Source organism: Aedes aegypti, chromosome 3, assembly GCF_002204515.2.
Source record: "Aedes aegypti strain LVP_AGWG chromosome 3, AaegL5.0 Primary Assembly, whole genome shotgun sequence".
Classification (NCBI taxonomy): domain Eukaryota; kingdom Metazoa; phylum Arthropoda; class Insecta; order Diptera; family Culicidae; genus Aedes; species Aedes aegypti.
The window spans coordinates 385,110,198-385,131,384 of NC_035109.1; the positions used below are offsets into that span (position 1 = coordinate 385,110,198).

Here is a 21,187-nt window from a genome sequence, read left to right on the forward strand (position 1 = left end):
ATTTTTGGCCAATCGACCATTTAAAGGAACTGTAACTTTGTTAAGAAAACAAATATAAATCTGAAACCGAACATTTTTGGAGTGAACTTCAGAAGCCCAAGCATGCGGTTTCGTTTTTTTAACGTTTTTATTTTGTTTGTCTTTCGGTTTCCGCGTTTTGTTGGGCAGGGCGGAGTGCTTGGATGCCCAAAGCACTCGTGTTTTTGTTTTGTATCAGAGCCATTTTTTGTATCAAAGGCAAAAGTATCATTTTCTCGCGTCTCCAGAATGATTTCTTACTCTTGCTTACATTAAGTGAAGATGAAAGTGGATTGTGGCTGGATGAAGGATCAATTGGTGAGCTCGTTTCATATTCCAAAGCAACCATTGATATGTCTGAGCTAAGATTCTAAACACGAACATTTTCGTACTAAAAAAGCTTTCAGCGACCTCTAGGAGTGACGCTACAAAAAAGTGACATATTAAGCATTAAGGGTCAAAAATTAGCCATGACTTTGAAACACTCTTAAAAATCATGTTTCATCATTTCCGATCTTTTAGCTTCATATGAAAGATATGCAACTAGTACACTGAACCCTGGACAGTTTTTGAAAGTATGGTCCAGAAGGGCACAAGGACACCTGGAACCTATTTCAGAACGAACTGGTACATATCATATCCATACGCATGTATGGTATGACGGTTCAAATTTCTTAGTTTTTACTCCGATTTACAAGAGTACTAAGGGTACCAACAATTAAATTTGGCCAGATTTGGTCAGAAAAAACTCATGATTTTTCATCCAGCTCAAAATAGACACCATTCCAATCGAACGAATGAAATCTGTTCAAAATTTTCTAGAGATTTCCCCACGAAATCCTTCAAGGATTCAATAAGAAATTACCCTCAGAGTGCCTCCAATATTATTTTTTTCAGGAATTGCTCGAGAAACTCTTTAACTGAAAAGTGTTTGAAAAGCCCCTGGATAAATTCCTGAAAAAAAAACTGGTGAAGGAATTCGAATTCCTTCGAATATTCCTCCCGGGCTAGTACCAAAGAATTATCCAAGATATACTCTAGCGTAATCTCTAAAGTGATTCCTTCGATAATTCTTCCAGGGAGAAATTTTGATCGTAACTTTATTGTTTAGCACGGTTCCGATAGGGCTCCATGAATCAAGTGTTCTTCTAGGGATTCCTCCAAAAATATTCCAGGGATTTCTGCAGGAAAGTCTCTCCAAAGATTCCTGTAGATATTTTGCGTGGAGTATCTCCAGTGATTCGTTCACAGGTTCCTTCAGTATAATATTTCCTGGGATTCGTCCAGAAATTTCTCCAAAGATTTCTCCGGGAAATTTTTTAGCAATCATTCCAGGGTTTTCTCCAGAGATTTCTTCAAGGATTCGTCAAATGTTTTCTCTTGAAATTCCTATAGAGCATCCTCAAGAAATCTTTCTGTTCTCCTAATTCCTGCAGACCTCTCCAAAAAAAATGTTGGCTTTATCTAGCTATTCCTCCAGGGATCTTAAAAAATTACTCCTGTTAATTCTTTAGTGATTTCTGCAGAAATTCATCTAAGCATAAGAAATTTAGACCTCTCAGGTTCCTCCAGCATCTATTCCAGAGATATCTTCAGCGATCCCGCCAGAGATTCCTCAAAAAATTCCTCCTGGAATTCTTTCAGAGGATCCGCCAGGAATTTCTCCAGGGATTCTAAAATAATTACTTTCAGATTTTCCTTAAAAAAAATTCCCAGGAATATCTCCAAGAAAGTCACTCCAGAGATTTTTTCGCATAATCCTCCTGGCATTCCCCGAGAAGTTTTTACAGAGAATCTTTTTTGGTCTCCGAAAATTCTTGTTCAAATTCTTCTACCGATTCCCTCATGAATTGCTCCAAGAATTTCATCAGATATTTCAGTAGGAGTGCCTCCAGGAATTTCTCCAAGATTTTTTTTCAGGAATCATGAGAAAATCCTTTACTGAAGAAGTTTTTGAAAAACTCCTATTTAAATTCCTAGCGGATTCGCTGGAGAAGTTCTTTGAGCCATCTCTGGAAAATTCATAAAGAAATTTTAACTCTAATCCTTCCTAGAGACCCCTGGATGATTCACTCAAGAAAAAAATATGGAGAAACCTCTGTAGTATTGCTTAAAAAAAATCATTGGTGTAATCTCTAGAAGAATCTCATGAAGAATCCTTTGGGGAATTCTTGCCTAATCCCTGGAAGATTCCTTGGAAAATCCTCAGAAGAAATCTTGCGGGAGTCTCTTGATGGATACCCGAGGAATTCCTGAAGAAATTTCTGGAACAATTTTTAGAGGAACCCATGGAGAGGTTTTTCTGGAGTAATTTTTGGAGATATTCCCGAGAAAAAACGGGGAAAATTTCTGGAGAAACTCCTTTAAAAATTTTCCTGCAAAAATCCCTGTAAGCGTCTTTGGAGAAATTCTTGTAAGAAGCTCTGGAAGATTATTTGGGTAAATTGCTGAATGAATCAATGAAAGGTTATCTGCGTTAATTGATTAAGGAATCTTCGAAGGATCTTTCTCCAGGAACTTTTCAAGCATTCATTACAGGGATTCCTTTAGAGATTTTTTCAAGAATTCTTCAAATGTTATCTCCTGATATCTATAAGACATCCTCAAGAAATTTTTCTACAGATTCTTGCAAGAATTTTACTAGGGAAATCTCTACAAAAAATCTTGGCCTTATTCAGTAATTTCCCCAAGCATCATAAAAAATTACTCCTGTTATTGCTCTAGTGGTTTCTGCAGAAATTCCTCCAAGCTTAAGCAATTATCCCATGTAGACAACTCGAGATTTCTCCAGTAATTATTCCGAAGATTTCTTTAGGGATTCATCTAGAGATTCCACCTGAAATTTCTTAAGAGGTTGTGCCAGGAATTCCTCCAGAATTACTTCAAGATTTTCCTTCAAGAATTCTCCCACGAATAACTCCAAGAAAATCTGAATCTAAATAAATTCCTGGTGGATTCGCTGAAGAAGTTCTTTGAGCTATCTCTGGAAGAATGTCTAGAGAAATTTCATGAAGGAATTCTTAGTAATCCCTAGAAATCCCTGAATGATCCCCAATAGAAAAAATGTAGAGATCTCTGTAGTATTACTTGAACCCTAATAGTAATCCCTAGAAGATTCTCTGGGAGAATCCCTTGAGGAATCCTTGCCCAATCCCTGGAAGATGAGTTGGAAAATATTTTGATTTTTTTTTTTTTTGCAGGTGTCTCTGAATGGATACCCGTAGAAATCTCAGAGGAATTTCTGACGAAATCTCTGATTTTTAGTGGACCCTATGTAGAGGTTTTTCTCGAGTATTTTTTGGAAAAAATCCTGATCAAATGCTGCTTAAATCTCTGGAGGAACCCATGTAAAAATTTTCCTGTAAAAATCCCTGTAGGAATCTCTGAAGGATTACTTGGGTAAATTGCTGAATGAATCAATGCAAGATTAGCTGCCGTTATTGATGAAGGGATCTTTGAAGGATTATCTGTGTAACTAGCCAAAGAAATCCCTGGAGGCATCTCAGGAGGAATCCCTGGAAGAATTATTGTTACGCGGGAGGAATCCCTGGGGAAATCTCTGGATAATTCTTGGAAGAAACCATGGGAAAATTTTTGGAGAAATCAATGTAGAAATAACTGTAGTAATCTATGGAGTTATTTTCCTAGAGGAATCTAGGTAAACATTTTCCTATTGTAATCACTGGAAAAATTGTTAAGGTGTTATCTGATTATTTTCCAGAAGGATGATTCCATGGTAAACGCTTTGGAGGAATTTCTAGAGAAATTCTTGAAGGAAACCCCGGAGGAATTTTTAGAAGACCAGAACGAATCTCTGAAGGTATTTCTTAGGAAATCGCTGAAAGATTACCTGCAGAAATCCTCGGAATAATTCACGTAGCGAATGTCCAGAAGGTATTTTTTAAGGAATTCCTGGACAAATTCGATTTAAATATCATTTTTAGTTATGTAAAATCGTTCTAAACACGTTTTAGGCAATGAATTAATTTTATTCGCAAATCTATGAATTTTGGTTTTTGATTTTTATAATTTTTATTTTTGAACATCCCTATCCTTTTTCATTTTTTCTTGAAGCCTCTTCTAGTTACTGATTTTTGGCAACAATAAAAATTCAAGTTTTCACGGTACTTTTATAAACAATAAATTTCAAATATTTTTCTGAAAATATTTTTTTTTCCGTGTAATTAACGGAAACACAGGTTTGGAATTATGTTAATACCACCAAGCCCTTCTTCTGTTATAGGTTAATAGTAGAAAAATATAAAAGGTACGATTTTTTATATTGCACGTTAAATAAACCCCAGGCATTTGTATGTTATATAAGAATACAATTCTTCAAACAATTTTCAAAAATACAAACAAGTTTCAAAAGTCATAAAAAACTTTTCTCATATGCGTGTTATGAGTCACGTTTAAGCCAAAAATAAAATCATTTTGATTTCCGAGCTACGAAAATATATACAAAATTCCAAAGTGTACCCCGTCTTAAGGTGGGGTTGGGTATTAGAGGGTTAAACATTTTTTTTGTGGAATACTATCAAAAACATTACCAGGTTTGCTTTAGAAAAACCAATCACGGATAACTTTATCAGTCTTGCAGCCGAAAAATGATATTTTTTATGTCCTTAATGTTTCGGCCGATGGGTTTTGGCCTTTTTTTAAGGGGCGTAACGGGAGACGATAAACCTTAAAAAAGGCCAAAACCCATCGGTCGAAACGTCGAACTGAACTTCTTTTTTAAACGAATTCAGTGAAATTTTGTACACAATTCACTAGTAATGAGTTTTCTGAAGCATCAAAAAGGGGTTTCTGTGAAATACCTACTAGTTATTCCTTGGTATGATTGCTTTTCAAATGAACTGAAAAAATGCTCTGGGAAAAACACTCAATAAATTCTGTTATAACACGGAGTTTAATGTCACAAATATCCCAATTTATGGAGAACGTTTTTATGAAGCCGGCTTTCAGATGCTCGGTTTAAATTGTACTATTAAACATTCACTAAATCAATTTTTTTCAACATGCTTGCAGTCTCCATACAAAATTCTTTGTATATTTTACATGGCTTACACAAAACAAAACTTTTCTAAAGCTTCACAAAACAACTTTTGAGAATCAAAATTACTTTGAAATTTGTTGATAAGTATTGCTTAATGTATAAAGTTTAAAATCTATGGTTAGATATGTAAATAAATCGCCTAACAAGCTGGTAAACTTGTGTGCAAGTTGATTGAAATGGTCAAATTCATTATCAATAGACGATACTTCAAAAAACTAGTCGTGCCATAATATTTTTGAAAATGGCAATGGACTCTACAACTCTAAAAAAAGTTAATAGCGGTATTTTTATGCCTCAGACAAAAAATAGTTCTATTGTCGCATATTGGCATAAAATAGTAAGTGAAATCTTTCAGGACTTTTTCTATAACCATGTTCAGGGTTTCTCTTGAGTACACCGTTCTATATTATTACACGATAATATTTTTTCTCGAATTTTTCCAATCAGTCAACAGCAGCAAGTAGTATTTTTTCTGCGTTTTGCAAGAAATTTTTGGAGATAGAATGTCTCGACAGTTACTCAGTAGCAATGTTGAATCATCCAAAATCTTGTTCAAAATGCTTCAACAAATCTTTTTGAGAAACGCATCAAAAACGTACCTTTCCTTGTTACAAAAATTGTTGCTTATCCGTCAAAAGATCTTGTTTATGGTTGTTCAAGCCAATTCATGCATAGCCATTCAAATATGGATAATTCCACTCCATAAAACAAAAGTGCTTTGAACTGCCATATTAAAATTCACACAATCCACCGAAAACAAACATCTTCACCGGCATTCGACCCATATACGGACCATTCCGATGGATGCCGGTGCACAGTTCAGCGACTTTTATTGGTCATACCCCAACCGCGCTAGCTGGGTAGTAGTCCATAATCCAAACGCAAATACTACTCAACTCTATTCCGGTCACAGTTATCCAAACAATGCCGCTTTATCGCAGGCCCGAGTCCCGTTTTTGCTTGCCGTAAAACGAAGTAACGTTGATCGGTGAGGTAACGTTGATCGAAATGATATTTATTGTTAGAAGTTTGTTTCAAAATTTTTTGTTGACACATTTTTAATGCATAAATGGTGCTTTTTCTTTCTTATATTTGTAAGCTTATAAAATGATGGTTTTGATGAAAATTATTTTTTGTTATGCACTTTTTTTTATTTAAGCGACAATAATTTGAATGATTATAGATAGCATTACCTAACATCAATAATCTCAGGAAAATTATGTTTCAATTAAATATGTAACCGCCGAAAGTATATTCGATTCAGAAAAACGAATTACTTGAGAGAATGCTGAATTCTCTTGAGAAATCGCATACCTCCAGGTTAATTCTGCGGTTAAAGATTAACTTTAAAACAAACAAAAAAAATTATGACTTGTAAGACTTAAACATTCTTATTCGGCTTCAGAAGCCACCAATTTAATTGGTTACGGTAATCTAAATACAACCAGGCATGATATATGTTACTCCAAGTCAGCTGAATAAAAAAATCGATTGAAATAGTTTTTTTTTATTTTTTTTAAATAGACATTTTTTGAGATGTATTCAAAAAAAACTGACCTATGTAACCCCAGATTACGGTATTTTGAAGCCACTGACTGTTGTTACCCCCATAAAGCACGCCTTTTCGCGAGTCAATAATCAACGCGGCTTCCTTGGTAGAGTCAATTCCAGCCAAGCAGTAAGTTAGTAAGCTGATCGGCAGTCACTGTCGCGAAATTATTATCATTCGCCCGAACGCCCGTCACAGCTGACTGCTTGTCTTTCCCTATCCGGGGGTAGGAATGGATTCAAGTTCAATGCGCTAATGCACAATGCTTTCAAAGTTATATACAGAAAGACAAAAATGATTGCGTCTAAACCGTCACCTTTGAATTGAGAATTTGGGAAAGATTCTCCAAAAGGATCAGAATATAAATATTCTCCAAAAGGATCAGAATATAAACTTTCTTGTTAATTTGTTGTTAATTTGCTGTTCAATTTCCCACAATATTTCAGTGATTCGGAGTTACTTTGCCGAAGAAACCAAATTTCTATCTCTCATGGTTCGCGAATCATGAGTTATGACAAATGTGTTAGTGTTTCTCTCAATAACTTCATATATGATATTTTTTCTAAAAAAACTTCGTTCAGAGCACTTTTAGAACTTTTGATTATGGAACTTTTTCTCGAAGAAACTAAGGATCTATCTCTTATAATTGTAGTCTTAACAATGATTTTCTTTAACAAAAATAATTGTTTTATAAATTAGTGCTATGGGATATATTCACAATGAAGCAATTTTTTCCATGCTAATGAAAGCAAACATATATATTTTTGTTAGAAGGCCACCCTTATTCCACCTTTTTGACGAAATGTTTGAAAAATATGGAGAAACATTCCTGAGACACCATAATTCTATATCTAAAACTGAAGGTCTATGCGCAAATATTTTTGTCTACCTAGATATGACTTAAGGAACAATGTGCAATGGTTTTTCTTCGCCGTTCGAACACCAACCGTAGCAAAGAAGCTCATAAAGCCATAACCTGCCATTAGGTGACCCCATTTCGCTTGTCAATAAGGTCCATCCGGGGAAGGCAATGATAACAATAAAGAAGAACAACTGCCACCCAGCTCTGAAACCGTACAATCTGCGAAGTTAATCCAGAAGTGGCCGATTTAATCATTATCTCCACTGGTGCTGCCATGCTGTCTGTAACGACGAGAGGCAAGCTTTCGAAGGCAGCTAGCTTGTTGTGGGCCGTTGGGTAGAGAGTTTTTCCAGACGGCTGAATTTCCAACCCCGCAACCTGGTGAGGATCTCCCAGTGGGATGTCGATTTTCCGTTCGACTCGTCTCGATTGAATGCCACCGCCAGATGAGACCTCGTTTGTTTGGTTTTGGTTGGGTTTTTGCTTATTTTCATGAAGTCGAAGAGATGGAATGTCAACCATCAGTTGGCGTCGTAACGGACGATGTTGTCATCAGAAGAGGGAGGTTTTTTCGTTGACAGGATAGCTTATTTCGATGTTCGTCTGCCTGAAGGTGATAACGTTCTCCAAAGGAGAAAGATGAAATTTTTGGTCTATATTTCAACAGAAACACCCAAAGTTTCAAAAACTTTGGTTTCAAATGACGAAAAAAGTTGTTCTTGTATAAATACGCATATGAATGATAATAGCAACTTCACGACATGCTCCGTTCAGGCGATCGTTTATATAAATATGTAATTGGAGTTCTTTTGAGTGTGCATCCAGCTTTCAAATAAGTTTCAGTTTTTTTAATCCCTTTCAAGAAACGTAATCCAATAACAATTTTATTTGGACAGCTTCAGCCATAATTTTTTTGTTTTGTACATTGTCTCAATTATTAGTTGCAATTGTTCTGTTTTTTTTTTCTAAAGCTATGTCCAAGAAGGATTATCTCCATCAATAGGCTCAATGAAAAATCAAAAGCACAGGTCCTAATAAGGATCGAAGAGGGATCATTAGGTTTAAAAAGTAGCTTTGAAAACTACTGTGTTTTTAGTACTGAGTAGTACTGTTTCATTTATTTAGGTTGTTTGAATACATCCGTCAACAAACAGAATTTGTGTATGCACAGCACGAGAGTACGATGCACACTGAAATCAAGAGGTCGATTCTACTAAACCGTTTAAGAAACCATGCAACAATTCGCTGGAAAATTGCGAAGCAAAACATCTATTACCAGCCATGATATGAACTAATCGCCACTAATGTAAAATACTTGTTCATTTCATACCGCAATGGCATCAAGCCTCAGTGCACGTGCACGTTCCTCTAGCCGTAGATAGATATCAGTTTCATCGCACGCCTACCTCTGTGACGATTAGTGGAACCTCAGAAAAAAAGCTTAGTAATCCTATCATGCGATAAAGTTTCATCACATTAAACACTTTGCACTTTCGATCTGAGCACTGCAGCTAGACACCTATCTAAGATTTCATTTGGCACCCTGCATCATCTTACTTTCAATCGTTGCCTCCTATTACTACGATCTAGATCTCCGAAGTCTGAGGAAAGACATTCCACACGATAAGACTCTGGTAGCTGAAAGCCCCGTGTTGAACCTCGGTAACAAGGGTACCGGCCAATTAGCGCCCAACAGTAGTAGCGTGAAACGATTTTCCCTTTCACACCTCCAAAGAGGAATCTGCAAAACCGATTTTTCCACATTTGTTTTGGGCCTTGTTTTCTCGCTGATTTCTGTGGACTCAATTGCAGCACTTGTCGATGAAGTTGTCACGAGCCTACACAGCAAAAAAGTTATTAATATTGGTCGATGTAATGTTTGATATTTATTTATCAATAAGTGGACGTAAGTGAATCGATAATTCATTTTACAACAGGTTATGTTTGCCAAGAAATGTTAACATCAAGATTGTTATCGATATATATTTCATATCCCGACAGCTCGAAAATAATAACATGTGTAGTTGATAAATCGAATAACATTCTTCCGTTGGAATTGCTTTACAAATTATTCCATGAGCGATGTTTGGCATTAAAGTCACCAATGACAAAAAATAATTTTCTGCCCAGTGCATTGAAAAGGCAAAAAGGCAGCAATAAAAGAATGTTTACCAAGCTGTGTTTCAACGACGAATATGTTGATGTTGCATATGCATATGGATGATGATTGCAACTTCATCCAGTTGATCATTACGAAAAACAAAAAAAGTTTGGATCTATTTTGACTTGTGTTACATGTTTTTTTTTATTGTGTACAGTTTGCGGGCACTTGTTGGCTGATAAGAAAGTGAGAGTGTTCGATTGAACTTGAGTTTGAACTCCGCAGGAAGCCAATCGGAACCGCATCACGGGTTGTCACGGTTGGTTCGCAGGAGATTTGGTAATGATTCGTTTCCGTGGCTTATGGGACCGAAAGTGGTCACCAAAGCGGTTGCGGCGTTGCTAATGAACTAGCAGCACTAGGAAATGTGGTGCGTTGCTAATCATTTTTGTGGTGAAGTTTCGTTTAAAATTGTTTTATTGGGTATGAACAGTTCGACACCTCAGTGACGCTGATAACTTTTTGAGCGGAGCAAGTTGGATGTTGATTCAATCGAAGCACAATGAAATTAAATGGCTTAGAAATGCTATGTTCAAATGGAAGTAACATCAAAATTTAGCTGGAATTCAGATTAACCCGTATCTTTTGCAAATTATTATTATTGTGTATATTTTAAATTGTTATTGTGAACGTTCAATTCAACTGATATAGATGCGGTTTTCACTAAATGCAATCCAAAGTTTCATATGCTGGCAAAAGTGGACCAATTTATTTCCTATGGCCGGAGTTATTCCGGTGTCCTCTTGGGTCAGGTTGGGTAAAAAATCGATTAACTAGCATTTCTGATCAAATTAGCCATAGTAAATGATGTCTAAACCCCTCTAGTTTACCAGAAAACGGAAATTATGTATCCTCGGCTTATATTGTGATATCGTGGGGCAACCTATTGTGGTCAAGCTCATGGGTGTGGATTTTTTTTATTCAAACGACATGCAGTGATGAGCTTCAAATTAGTATACCACCATTGCCTTGGTATGATGTCAAATGAACATTTCTTAATCTTCAAGAAAATCCAGAACATCAGTAAAAATGTATGAAATGCCAACAATTAGCCAACAGAGCTGCGATTTCTTCCAAGCAAAGCATGCGTGGTTTCGTATCAGTCTCGTCGCTGTCATCTGATCTTATATAGCAGTTTAGTGGTCTTTCTAAAGATCCGGAACATCCGAAAGAATGGATTTTTTTTAATTTGGTTTTGAGAGCTGCGAAGGCTTTTATATTTTACATTTATTAAGTTGGCATAAGCACCGTCATGCATTACGCATCCGAATTCATTAGAATTAGATAACAAATTCATATTGCTTCTTAACAAACTAAGTTTAATTTAGGAAACCAGTTAGGTCGAGGATTTTTAAACGGCTCGTCCTTCGGGAAATCCAATATATCCGTAAAAACGGTCATATACTGACAAATAACCTAGAGAGCTGTAACTTCTTTCAAATAATTTTCATACGTTATTTCAGAATCGGGTCAATGTCATTGACTTCATCTGGCGATAAGTGACCACTGCACTGTGTAGTCCACTGGAAAATCCCGAACATTCGGAAAAGTGGACATTTCCTACAAGTTGACCTAGAGAGCTGAAATTTCTTCTAAACAATTTACATTCGTGCTTTAAGAATCAAACCAATGACATTGCCATCCTCAATTGTCACTGTATGGCCACGATAAAAATCTGGCAAAATGGATAATATTTGACAATTAACCTAAAGACCTACAATTTCTTCTAAAAAATTGCATTCGTGGTTTCAGAATCGTGTTGATGTCGTCACTGATTGTACCCCGTTTGGCATAAAGTCGTTTGGCATAAGGTCGTTTGGCATAGAGTCGTTTGGCGTAATGGTCGTTTGGCATAATGGCCGTTTTGCATAATGGTCATTTGGCATAATGGCCATTTGGCATAATGTTTGACTTTAAATAAATATCGGCCTTTTTGAAGCTCATACCGAGATCAATACCACCGAGCCCATAGCAAAAAATTCTGATAGGTTCTAAACAAGCGTGATGTTCATTCAGAGATTTTCCAAGCTAAGAATTTCAAAAATTGTTTTGACATTAGAGAGCATTACTTAAACTAATTACGGGTCTCTACATCTCTGAAAACAGTAAGGTGGCAAAGAAAGTTCGCAGTTATTCATCAAGGGTACGCTCATAGAATATTTCGCTGCAGATCAAGCTTTGTCCCAATTTTAACGTATCACTCGATGTAAATTACTTGATAAAAGAATGGATTTTTTTTTTTGCAAAATATCAAAAGCTCTAATCCAAAGATCTATCAATGCGACTTAATGCAAAAATAGCCTAAATACGAGAGCAGATTATTTTTCGTTTAAAATGTTTAAGGCTCTAACGCAAAAAATCTTTTCACAGTATAGCTCTAACGAACAGCACATCTTTAAAAGAAAATATTTGTGGCAAAACTTTTCAACGGTTCAATATAGATTCTAATTTTGAAAGTGTACATCAAAAACACCGTGTATAATCGGGAGAAGGGAAAATTTGTGATTGAAATAATATTTTTTCCAGCATATCTCGGAAGGAGATCACGCGTTTGACCAAAAAAGTATATGTTGGATATTGGCAGTTTCTAAAGTAATTATCATTCTAACAACACATCTGGCAAGAATTGATAAAACAGTAAAATATAAAACTGGTTAACATTTAGCTTTACTAAGTAATGAAATTTAAAAAAGTGAAAATATAAAGAACGGCCTATTTTTAAAAGAAGGCAAAATTTATAATTAAACCAATAGAAGAATGGACGCCAAAAATTATTGCGGCATAATAAATCGAAAAGACATAAAAAAGTGTGTTAAGAATCATCGAAGTGATTGTGCTACTTTTCTCCGAATGCCATTTTCCCGAATGACTGGTTTCCCCGAAAAGTGGTGACAAGAAAGAACGATAAACAGTCAAAAGAAAGAAGTATTCTGTCATTCTCGGCTATACACATGTTGGCAAAAATGCTGAGGACGTAAAACTCGAAAGAACCGCCAATTTAATAAAGAAGGGTGCATATTTGATGGTCAGTTCGTTCACCACTCTGAAATGTATGAAGTTACGACAATTATGAGTGCTTTAAATTTTCCGGGGAAGTGGGCTAGTCGGGGAAACGGGATATTCGGTGAAACGACATTCGGGGAAAAGTAGCACAACCCACCGAAGTAACTGCAGTAAACGATTTCTCTTTTCACTAATTTTTCAAATTTCACAATTTGATCAGATCAATGTTTTCGATCGCCGCCCTTTTGTCAGTTGAAACCAAAAAATATCTAAAAAATATAGCTTCAAAGAACAGCCAATGCATAAAAGAAGGAGGAATTTATTGAAATTTTAAATCAACAGTTTTCATACCTATAATTATGATTATATCATATTCAAAAAAATAGAACAATTAAAAGAAGGGTAAATTTGTACTAAATACACCTGATTCTGTTTTTGCACGGGGGATGCGTACCGTGCAAAAAAAAGTTTTCAGTTCAAAAGTTCAAAAACCGTGCAAAAAAGTAACACCATTTCTCAACGTTTTATGCAAAAATAGGGTTTTGGCGAAAAAAAATGTATGGAAACTTTTTTTGCACGGCCGTGTAAAAGAAAAACCGTGCAAAAAAAGAATTGGGTGTATATTAAAATCTTCAGTGCAAAATTTTTTTCCAATAGTGAAACTCAAAAGAAGAATAAATATTTGAAAGAAGGGTAATTTCTAGATAAATAATAAAATACCAATGGCAATAACTTTCCTAATATGCTTAAATATATTCAAGAGCGAATTATTGCTGAAAAAAGTGTCAATTTGTATCAACTGACTCAAAAACAAGCCTGATGTCGTCAGAAAGATTTTATAGAAACGTTAAAACGAAAAATTGAGAAATTATTGGTTTCAGACTCATTATGCCAAACGGCCATTATGCCAAACGACCATTATGCCAAACGACTTAATGCCAAAAGACCATTATGCCAAACGACTTTATGCCAAACGGCTTTATGCCAAACGACTTTATGCCAAATGACCTACCACCGTCGTCACTGTCGTCTGATTTTTAATGGCCACCTAGTGGTACTAGTCTTCCGTTTGAAAGAAATCGCAGCTTTGTTGGTCAATCGTCGGCTCTTGGCCATTTTTACGGATGTTCCGGATCTTCTGGAGGAACAAGAAATGGCCATTTGAGATAATACCGAGGCAAAGATGGTATACTAATTTGAAGTCCATCAACTTTCTTGGTCAAATTTCAGGATATATCCACTTTTAGGGCTGTTTCGGATCTTCCGGAGGACCAATAAATGACCTTTCAAGCTCAGCATTGCAAGTCAGTTGAAAACAAAATTCCCAGCTCTCTAGCTCAATTTAAAAAAAAGTCCACTTTTACGGATGTTCAGGATCTTCTGGAGGACCAAGAAATGGCCATTCAAGATAATACCGAGGCAATGATGGTATACAATTTTGAAGCTCATAATTACAAATAATTTGAAAAAAATCTCAGTCCTCTAGCTCAATGTGCAAGAAATGTCCACTTTAACGGATGTTCCGGATCTTCTGAACGACCAAAAAATGGTTATTGGAGATAATACCGATGCGACGATACGATGGTATACGATCTTGAAGCTCACCATTGCAATTCGTTTGAAAAAAATCCCAGCTCTCTAGCTCAATTTTTAAGAAATGTCCACTTTTACGGACGTTCCGGACCTTCCCGAGGACCATAATGTGACCTTGACTGCGATCGGTTGCCTCACGATATCACAATATTTGCCGAGGATGCATCATTTCCATGTTCTGTTAAACAAGAGGGGCTTAGACATCAGACCTTTTTTTTTTTTTCAAAAAAAAGGAAGTTGATCTATTTTTTACGTGACCTGACCCAGGAGGACACCGGAATAACTCCGGTCATAGAAAAAAAAATTGTTCACTATTGCCAGCACATGAAACTAGAAGCCTTTGGATTTCATTTAGTGGAAACCGCATCTAAATCAGTTGAATTGAAAATTACACAGCGGAACAAAAATGACATTTTTGCGTGTCTCAAGGATCAAAATATGTGTCTCTAGTAGATTTGGAGTTGCAGTATCTGTTGCCGTTCGCAGAAATGCTCCAGCACGTCACAATTTTTAGCTACAGGTCGCCAAAGTTGTGTAAAACACTGTTTTCATTGATATTTACTTGAAATTCAAGGTATGATTTATCGAACATTGTTGTGATCTAATCCACCAAACATGCAAAATAGGGCTTTAACTTTTATTTCGGAGATAATTTGATTGAAATTGCAGGATTTAGATTAGTTAGGCTGACCATACGTCCCGTATTTAACGGGACAGTACCGTTTTCATCACCTTGACGAGCTGTCCCGTCGTATTATAAAAAATACTCAAATTGTCCCGTATTTTGGGAAATTAAGAAAAGACACAGCATATTTTTATTTATTTTGTGAGTTTTTTGTCCTATTCTTTTTTCAGTAGTTATCAGCTGGTAATTCAAAGTTAAACTAAATTTGTAGACAAATTATGTTTCTGATTTACTTTTTTATTTTATGCTTATATTTATACTAAATTTTAGCCTTTTACGAAAACTTGGCCGGGTCTCATTTAGATATGTTTCGACATATAAAAAATATAAGTAAGTGAAAAATATAGGATCAATAGAAATATTTTTGGATACAGTGACAATTTCTTATGAATTAGCAACATTTTCAAAGTCTAGTCTGAAATTGAGGATGAGAAGACACATTTTGGAGATGAGTCCAACAATCGAATCTATTTACAATCTTTAAAAAAAACTTTTCTTTTACCCTACTTATTTTTGAGACAAAAAATCTTCCTCACAAGCCTCTAAAACCCAAAAAACCGAAATCGATCAAAATTTAAGGTCATTTGTTGATATTATGTATCTAAATCATTCAATTTAACAAAAAAGAGTTAAAATTGGAAAAAGACGAAGTTATCTGAACTTAATACACATTTCAAATAAATCTTGTAGAGCCCATAGGTACACTATAATTCAAATATTGTAAATTATATTGAACAATAATTCTATTTTTACTATTCATACGCAATTGGTTGGAGTATTAGAACAACGTTCATGATTTTTTCTTATTTATTTGTTTTCTCATATTTATTAACGAGATTTCTAGCTCTGGGCTTGTTAACCTCAAGACCAATGGGTGTATTTATGGGTATATTTGTTCAAGGAAGTCGTCATTATAACTTCATAATTGACTATCTTGGGGATGGGATTCAATCGCAGATCCTTAGGGTGAGAGACATATATTCTGAACACTAACCAGGTCCTCACGTTTATGATTTAATTATCATAACGAAAACATTTTTGCCTTACTGTTCCTAAGGGCAAATTCTGCTGATTCAGAATCAAATTTTAAGAGTTAAAAATTGTAACGAATTTTGATAGTGATATTGTTAATGATCGATATTTCCCAGAAATCATTAGGCTGAAACTTCTTCATGAGAGATTCTTTTTCGTCTTTCATTATTGTCCCGTTTTTAATCTTTATTTGTCCTGTTTTTATCCGATTTGCTTATGGTCAGCCTAAGATTAGTTTAACGCGATTTTTTCAACGTGCTTGAAGTCTCCATACAAAATTCTTTGTTTCTCTTAGATGGCGAAGTACTATACTTTTCTAAACCACCAAAAACTAACTTTTGAGCATGTTAATAAGTATAGCTTAGCTTAGCTTAGCTTAGACTGACTACACATATCAATGGTTGCTATTCCGCGATTGACCGAAGTCAGTGAAAATGCACAAAGAATCAACTAGAAGTTCAGCTGGGATTGGCCATAATCTTCTTCAGTGTGCATAATTCAGTGCCTCTATTTATACAAGGTCAATAACGGCGCCGGCCACGTCCTTGCAGTCAGGTGGGATTGAGGGAAGGAATGTTAGTGTGTAACCTTTGCTATTTGGAGACCGTGTTTGCCTCTGCATCTCCACAAAGGTTACTGGGAGGGATGTTTGTTAATGGGGAGGGATGTTTGTTAATGGGGAGGATCGTTGGGTCAAAGGATTCACTTTGATAAGCGATTAGACCATGATAAACAATGATTTGAAAGATAAATACATGCTTATACGTAAATATAATTGTTCATATAATTTCTATGTAGAGGAAAATTATGCCGACACTTGAGGTGACGAACCATTCAAAGTTTGTTGAACAAATACCTAAATGTAACATTCCTACAGCTGTCAGTACGAAAGCATGTGTTATTATATTTTACTCATTTGAAAAGAAACAAAAGACTCAATTGGTTGGGACATCATAGAACACTCTTATTCTTATGCCGACACTTACAGTGGCGAACCATCCAAAGTTTGTTGAATAAAGTGAACCTTTCGCAAGTCTACACTTGTAGTGTCGAACCATTCAAAGTTTTTTTAATTACAAAAATAAAGGTATATAAGGGGTGTTCTGAATAAAAAAATGTTAAACATAAATAAATCATTAATCAGAGTTTGTGTCGACACTCACAGTGACGAACCATCCATAGTTTGTTGAAACATCATATTTACATCCCACCATTGTAACGATTAAATGTGCAGTCATACATATTTTATAGATTAGAAATAGTAGCATGAAACGAGCTCACCAATTGATCCGTTATCCTTGACTGAGCAGCCACAATCCACTTTCAGCTTCACTCGTTTGCTCGGCTAGCTCTCAGAAAAAAAAAAAGCGCGCGACCCGAAAAAAAACACGGACGACAGCTCGGGCTTTCTTGACGCACTGCCCAGGAGCAAGCGTCAAGGTCGTCGAAAGATCAAAAAAAAAACGAACCGATCGCGGCACTTTTTAACTTACTCCAACCGAACTCCCCGATCACGCCACTTTTTCACTTACTAGACCGACGCGCGACATGTTTGATCCTGCCCTCGTCGCTCGCTCCGGCAAAAGCAAGCGTCAAGGTCGAAAGATCAAACAGAACTCTTTTGAGCATGTTAATAAGTATATCACATGAAGTTTGTATTCTGTGGCATTTTAAACAAATAAATTGCCATACAAGCTAGCAAACTTGCATGCAAGTTGGCTGAAATAGTCAAATTTAGCATTTTCAACAACCAATATCTCAAAAACTAGACGTGCTGAGATATTTTTGAAAACGGCAATGGATTCAGCTATTCTTATTTAACTAAATAGCGGTATTTTGATGCTTGAGACAAAAACGTGTTCCGCAGTGTTATCACATCTGTATCGGTTCATAATCGGCAATGTTTCGCAAGTTGTAACAAGCTTGATAAACAACGGCAGCAAGCGAGAGTCTCAAAGGGAGAGCGATGATAAAACACATTTCTCTCCCTTATTTATCATTTGGGACTGTCGATTGGGGCCTTCCTCACCCGAGTGGTTATAGCAAAGCCATGCTGAAGGTATCTGGGTTCGATTCCCGGTCGGTCCAGGATCTTTTCGTAATGGAAATTTCCTTGACTTCACTGGGCATAGAGTATAATCGTACCTGCCAAATTGATATACGAATGCGAAAATGGCAACTTTGGCAAAGAAAGCTCTCAGTTAATAAGTGTGGAAGTGCTCTTAAGAACACTAAGCTGAGAAGCAGACTCTGTCCCAGTGACGAAGTAATGCCAAGAACAAGAAGAAGAAGTCGTTAGACCATTAACCTCGTTCATTAGAATATTTAAGATGGCGATACGATATACTATTTGCTTGCATTCTAAAATAGACACTCTATCCTTTCGGTTGACTCGGGATTCAAAAACATAATATTTTACATAACAGTACTGAGCTGTAGCGAAGTGTCATGAATCAAACTTGAACATATCTCATCTGGAAGCATTATGAATCATTCACAGTTACATGAATCATTTCGCTTCAAAATTGTTTTTTTTGCGACCACTTTCCATCTCAAACATTCTAACCAAATGTGTGGTATTTGCCTCTAAACAAAACATATTCCACTCTAGCACGCTGTAAAAGAACCAACACACAAGACGCGGTCAAACAAAAACAAAGATTATGCGACTAGAATAGCAGATTATGTGCAGCATAGCTGTAGGTCGGCTTCTGAACCACTCTTTTCTGATATAGTTTTTTTTTCTCCTCGCATGTTTGCTGCAAACCATTGAAACGTGAGCTTCCACCTCGGAGTAGAGTACGAAACAAGGTAGCGGAATTGTATCTATTTGCATGGGACACCCAAACAAGAAAATTTTGCGGAGAACGTATGATAATTGGGTTACACTATTCCAAATAAATAATAAATAAATTGCAGTTCAGATACAAAGGTAAATTATCAAAATCTTGTGGTAGATCAGCATTACACAAAATACATAGTTTTTGAACAAAATTCACAATATTTTAATTATGAAAAACATAGAAATATCCGTTTTTCTTTAATTATGAGAAAGAAGGCAAAAAAGTTTATGATGACAACATTCTACCAATTCTGCAACTCAATGCAATCATAAGATAATTTCTATTTCGAATACTCAAAGAAAAATACTCATTCCAACTTTGGGTGTACGCAGCACGCAAATGGATATCCGTCATCCATCGGGCAGTTGAATGTGAGATGAACCACAAAATCGGACAGTGCATCCAGAAAGTGAAAGATCGGCTTCGACTTTTTCTTCGAGTAGCAACTTTTTGCGCGTGGGGGTAAACATACGGAAAAAGCTCCGGAGTGAGTGCACACAAAAAGCAAACACAAAACAGCACACTGACTGTGTACCAAATGCAAACACCAACAAAGAATCACGTAGGGATCAGCCCGGGAAGAACTGGGACTCACGTTTCGGACGACTGGGCGCGAATGGATGGCCAGATTGGACCCATGGCCGAGTCGAACCGGTTTGCAAGTTTTTAGTTGTTGTCCCCACCATTGTATCCAACGCTTCAAGAGGGTGCTGGCAGTCGGTCTTTGTATGCAAATGTTTGAATCGCGATTGTTGTCGTCGTCGTTTGGGCAGTCGTTTTCCAATGTTTGACAATACAGCAGCAGGCAGCTCTTAACAAAGCCTTTCATTGAGACTTCCAGGTCACAGACTTCATTTCCCCTCCAGGGGAGGGGATGAGATCACCCAAATTGACTTTACCTTCATCAAACAAAAACCTCTGCCGCAGGTCAAGCTCAGCAAACAAAATCTGACCCAACTATCGGTTTAACTTCATTTTCCAACAGAGTGCCTCAAAAAAGCTGTTACCACGTAACTTTCCCGGAACCGAACCCTTGCAGGACTGATTGGGGAGCTTCAATATTTGTCATTATGATATCACTTTAGTTGTAATCTATGCAGGAAAAAATATAAACAAACAAGTTTTGGTATTTCTAAATTTCAACTATCCAGAACATTTTTCATTTTTTGGTCTTGGAGTAAGCACTTGAATCTGGAACAGGAATTGCAGAAATCGTTCTCAATAGGGCGATATTCAAAACTGAAAAGGCAATAGATGGCTCTTTTTCAGTGGTAGTAAAAATGAAATCCTGAAGCAAAGAAAGCACCACGGAAGGTGAACTAAACACGAAAAGTTATGTATTCACTTTGCACTTGATTTCTAATCACTACTTTTTTATCCTGTTTCCTAATTGCAAGTAATTTATGTTTCTCATTTTATTTTCCATACGTTTTGACAGTTCTAATTCTTTCCGAAGTTGTATCGTCTCTATCAGCTTTTAAGCTGTAAGAATGACTTCTTCATCTATTTCTCCGATTTTTCGGCGATACGACGTCTAAACTCTTGAAGAAGGCGAAATATACACCGAAACGTCGAAGAAATAGAAACAAATATTGTTTTAGCTGCTTAAAGTTTTATATAGCCAACAGAAGATCAGTGGCAAATACATCAACTAGGGTGTTAATGATATGTCCTCGACAATCGTAGATATTGAGACAGAGCGTAAAAGCATGTATAACTCTCACTATTCTTATTAATTATTATTTGGTGGGCCAAGTTAGTTAACTCATGTAAAACTTCAGAACAAACGACGTACTAGATCAAGAGTGGTTTTGGAAGAGACACGGCGGATATATAATGTCGTTTCACCGAACGCCAGTTCCCCGAATGCCAGTTCCCCGAATACCCTGTTTCCCGAATAACTCATTTCCCCGAAACGTTTATGGCACTTATAATTGTCATAACATCATACTTTTCAGGGTGGTGACTGAACCGGTCATCTGATATCAGGGTGTCCATTCAAAATCCGTTTTTCAATTCCCGGATTTTTCCCGGGTGTCCAAGAAATAAAAAACAGATAGCAAAAAAATCCTGCGTTTTGATATTTTTGTTTTTCTTTTTTTTTATGCAATATGGACAAATTTGGAGGACATGATCTAATTTATTTATGAATTGATTTTAACACAATCCAAAAAAAAACGGTTTACTTTTCAAAAAGGTTATGGACAAAAAGATTCAAAATATTTCTGCACATATTCATCGATCCTCTCTTTCGCTAATAACTTTGCTAAAATAAATCTGCAATATTTCTTATTAATGAAGAAGATATAGTGATTCTTCATCCTACGACAACAGAATCAGTTTTCTGCAATAACGCAAATAGAACAACGATGAAGAGAAATC

The 21,187-nt window shown here is 36.2% G+C and overlaps 1 protein-coding gene across 3 annotated transcripts in view; it reads right to left on the reverse strand.

Annotated features, from left to right (window-relative positions):
* The window catches only part of LOC5563701 (fasciclin-3), a 350,061-nt gene that overhangs the window by 76,799 nt on the left and 252,075 nt on the right, over window positions 1–21,187 (reverse strand). The gene's annotated exons all lie outside the window — the stretch shown is intronic.